Consider the following 4,925-nt stretch of genomic DNA (forward strand, 5'->3'; position numbering starts at 1 on the left):
ATAAGAGCATTTTTATGTTTTTCTAGTTTATTCTATTATAGTTAAATATTTTCTTTAAATTTTGACTGTTCTATCTCTCTTACTAATATCTGCTATTTTTTTTTTAATATGAAACTGTGAAAATCAGTCTGTTCTCTGACTAATTTGTTTCTGGAGAATAACATATTCTACTACAAATTCTCTGTCATATAATATCTGACGAGTTACCTGTTAAAACATTAAATATTCTCCAGGTCAAGAAAATCTCTTAGGTGTATTTTATGTTGCTTTGTAAATTAAATAAAATAAGAATAAGAATAAGAATAAGAATAAGAATAAGAATAATCTGTATTTTTAGGGCTACACTATGAGTCTAACACTTAAGTACCATTTTTTGAAGCCATGCAGGCAGTATAAACACACACTCATATGTCACACATAAGTTCTTTATAAAATGCCAGCTACTTAATACACCAGTGCTTTGAAATCAATAACAGCAATTATACACATGTCAAAAAGAACTGCTCTCCTTTGGTAACCAATATCTGTCTTCTACAAGCAGGTACTTCATGCTAGCCAGCAAATAAATACCTACCTTCACCACTGATGCTAGTTAGTCTGTCCATGAGCATGTAATTGAACATCATGTCATTAACAGCATTGTGTTTGGGGAGAACTTTTATCTTTATGTGCATTTAACAATTTTCTTTGAGTCCGCTAAATCACAGCTATGCTCTCTCTGGATGGAAACATTTAATCTAATCTATACTCCTTTTTCTATACTGCTTGACATGAAAGCCATGACATGGCTTTCAAGTAGTTTAAGAGAGAGGTGGTGGGAAGTAGGAAAGTGCTCTGGGAGAGTATGTAAAAGATTAAAGCATCTGCTGCTCCAGAGGTAGCATGCTACTTTCTTTATTACCAAGCAAACAAGAGAAATAAACTCTTTTCTTTCATACTACTGAGTGTCTAATACTGTTCATACAGAAGCAAAGCAACGGGGATGGGCTCAATATTCACAGAATCACAGAATTGTAGGGGTTGGAAGGGACCTCCAGAGATCATCAAGTCCAACCCCCCTGCCAAAGCAGATTCCCTACAGCAGGTCACACAGGTAGGCATCCAGACAAGTCTTGAGCAGCTCCAGAGAAGGAGACTCCACAACCTCCCTGGGCAGCCTGTTCCAGTGCTCTGTCACCCTCATCATAAAGAAGTTCCTTTGCACATTTGTGTGGAACTTCTTATGCTGCAGTTTCCAGCTGTTTCCCTTTGTCCGGTCTCCACTCACCACTGAAAAGAGTCCGTCCTCGCCATTCTGCCCCCCACACCTTAGATATTTATAGACCTGGATCAGGTCCCCTCTCAGTCTCCTTTTCTCAAGGCTGAACAGACCCAGTTCACTCAGCCTTTCCTCATAGGAGAGATGCTCCAGGCCCTTCACCATCTTCGTGGCCCTCCGCTGGACTCTTTCCAAGAGATCCGTGTCTTTTTGTACTGGGGAGCCCAGAACTGGACGCAATACTCCATATGAGGCCTTAACAGGGCAGAGTAGAGGGGGAGGATCACCTCCCTCGACCTGCTGGCTACGCTCTTTGCAATGCATCCCAGGATGCCATTGGCCCTCTTGGCCACAAGGGCACACTGCTGGCTCATGGCCAACCTGTCGTCCACCAGGACACCCAGGTCCCTCTCTGCAGAGCTCCCCTCCAGCAGCTCATCCCCCAACCTGTACTGGTGCATGCAATTATTCCTCCCCAGATGCAAGACTCTACACTTGCTTTTGTTAAACCCCATCCGGCTTTTTCTGCCCAGCTCTCCATCCTGTCCAGGTCTCACTGAATGGCAGCACAGCCTTCAGGCGTGTCAGCCAATCCTCCCAACTTCGTATCATCAGCAAACTTGCTGAGGGTGGCCACTATCCCCTCATCAAGGTCATTGATGAAGATGTTGAACAAGACCGGACCCAGCACCGACCCCTGAGGAACACCGCTGGTTACAGGCCTCCAACCAGACTCTGCACTGCCAACGATGACCCTCTGTGCTCTGCCAGTCAGCCAGTTCTCAACCCACCTCACTGTCCACTCATTTATCCCACACTTCCTCAGCTTTGTTATAAGGATGTCATGGGGGACAGTATCAAATGCCTTGCTGAAATCAAGGTAGACTACATCCACTGCTCTCCCCCCATCCACCCAGCCAGAGACAACGTCATAGAAGGCTACCAGGTTGGTCAAGCACAACCTCCCTCTGGTGAACCCGTGCTGACTACTCCTGATAACCTCCTTTTCTTCTAGTTGTCTGGAGATGACATCCAGCACAAGCTGTTCCATCAACTTTCCAGGGACAGAGGTGAGGTTGACTGGCCTATATTCAGTCTTATCAACCTCTTCTGGCTTATCCTATGATCTAGCAGTAAGACCATAACACAAATCCTGAAACACCAAGGCAGCCTCTCTCCCTTTCTTTGATTCTTTTCTTTGTACTACAGTTTTGTGTGTTGAAAAGCAGAGAAAAATCATTGTCTCATCTATTAGCAGGATTTTTAAGGCTAAGGGAGCCTGAGAGAATAAAGAAATATGGGGAGTAAAATCCAAACTCTACTTCTTGCTTCAGCATATTGGCTTAAATTCAGAAGGGACTGTACTTCTCTTCACTTGTACTTGCAGCTGGTGAAGATTCAGTGTGCTGCCTGTCCCATTGGAGGCACTGACCTCTTGTGAGGCACTACAGAGGTTCATAGACATCTGCAACAGATTTGCAGCCCAGGACTCAGGCTCCTAGGCAAGGGCTACTAGCAGCAATCCTGAGCTTCACTGAGTCTGTCTTCTGGGATACCTTGCTGAATAATGCAACTTTTGTTTTTTTTAATGAATGTTCTTAATGACCAGACTTAAGTGACTTAATAATTAATATAGCATATTATACCAGTCACACTCAAGAAAATACATGTTTTAAAACATCAGGTGTCTAATTAAATCCATTGTTATAAACTGAGGATTAAATCAGAAGTTAACTGTACTGTGGGTAGTTGGAGTCTCTACATCCCTGGGAGGACAAGCTGAAACTAGAAAGGGCAAAGAAAAGTACATCTAATGTATCTGAGGGCATGGAGCAGCTGCATTACCTGGAAAAACTTAACAGGCAGAGTTGGAGATGAGATGTCTGAAGGGTGGCAATAGAGAGATATACAAAATCCCACAGAGGGTGGATAAAGTAATTGAAGTTCAACTGTTCTCCTCCAAATACTGATATATGAGATCTGCTCCAAAAGTAATGTTGGCATCATAAAATCAGAGGAATAGGTTGGTGAGAGGTTGAACTCTCAGTTCTCAGTTGTGAAACAGTGGGTCAGCTCCACTGGCATAGATTTTTACAAGCGCAGCATGCAGGCTCTTATTGATTGCTGGTGAAAGTGTATAACTAATGCTGAAAAATAATGTTTTGTAGCTGAGAATTTGGTGTCTGAAACAGTGTAATTGTGCTCTTTGTGTCTGCTGAATTTTCCATGGAAATAAATAGGCGGCACTACTTTCAGAACAAGCTACTTAAAAAAAAGTTTCAACAGATGGCCAGCTCTGGGGTGTGTGGCTCCTTCCCAGCTCAAGAATGAAATATTACACATTCAAATCGAATGGATGAAATAAGAGGTGTTCACTTCTCTGAAATAACTGTAAGTTAAAATACAGTCAGATATCCAAAATATATGCTTTAATTTCAAAATCCAGGATGTAGTATAGTCACTTTTTTACCAAAAGCAGGGTTCTTGTTTTAATAACTAAAGACATTGAATATGAGTTACAAAGCTTACAACTTCCTGATGGCTACACATATAGGTAAGCAAACTGAACTAAGGACGAAAGGAAAATGACCCTGCTAATTACAGACAGTTGCTGTTTTTGAAGTGTTCAGCGACATTTCTACTCTTTCATTTCCTGATGGTTTTCACTTTGATCTTCACAAACATAATCATCATTACCCTAACCTTGACAGGCAATGTGTTGAGCCATGCATTACATTTTTCTCTCTCCTGTTAGCTAGACCCTGCAGAGGCCAATTATATCGTAACAGTATCAAACAAAATATGGCCTATCTTTGGTATGTTAGTGACTACAAACACCAAACTATACTTTGAATAAGAACTGTACTGTGAAGTTTTGTTTTCACTTTACTTGAGCTGTTTTTGAGCAGAAACACATTGTAAGTTGCAATGTAGACACGTTCTCAGAAGTATTATTGTTAACTACAGGAAGACACCTGTGTTATGCTTCCTTCTTTAATTACAAAAGGTCAAATACTTCACCAGATATGAGTTTTTCAGTTCTTGTCATTTTTGACACCATGAATAAGGATGATCTATGGTTCACTCATTAAAGCTGTTATATAAATAATAAATAAAGCAGTTTGTCAATGCTTGATTAAGTTGCTAAAAAATTCTGTTTGGAAAAATTAAAACCAGAGCACACTGCTCTCCAACGAAATATTGACTTTTAATCTACACATGAAAACTTTATAATGACCTGTTTTACAAATGCATCTCTGGCAGTTTCAATGTTAAAAAGAAGTCAGTTTTCAAGTAAAGACAGAAGACTGCAAGAACAGAGAACAGGAAATTGAAAGCCTCAGTGAAAAACAATTAAGGTTAAAGAGACATTCTTGATAGAGTATTAGGGATAGTGATAAATTAGCAGTCTTATACCTTTTACTCATTGTATTTCTTTTCATAATAACAAAGTTCCAGAAATTAAAGCCATGTTTTAAAATAATGAGACTTGGCTTTTCCAGTACTGGTTATTGTTAGCTACTACATAAAGTGCACATGACATTTTGTAAATGTGATGGAAGGATGAAATCTTTCAGTAAGAAAAAGAGAGCATTTCTATGAAAAAAAAAATAATAATAATAATCAAATACTGGTTGAATAAAATTAGTTTGGAAAACTTTAGTTA

The sequence above is a fragment of the Tympanuchus pallidicinctus genome, unplaced genomic scaffold, assembly GCF_026119805.1.
Source record: "Tympanuchus pallidicinctus isolate F22 unplaced genomic scaffold, pur_lepc_1.0 scaffold6, whole genome shotgun sequence".
Taxonomy (NCBI): Eukaryota; Metazoa; Chordata; class Aves; order Galliformes; family Phasianidae; genus Tympanuchus; species Tympanuchus pallidicinctus.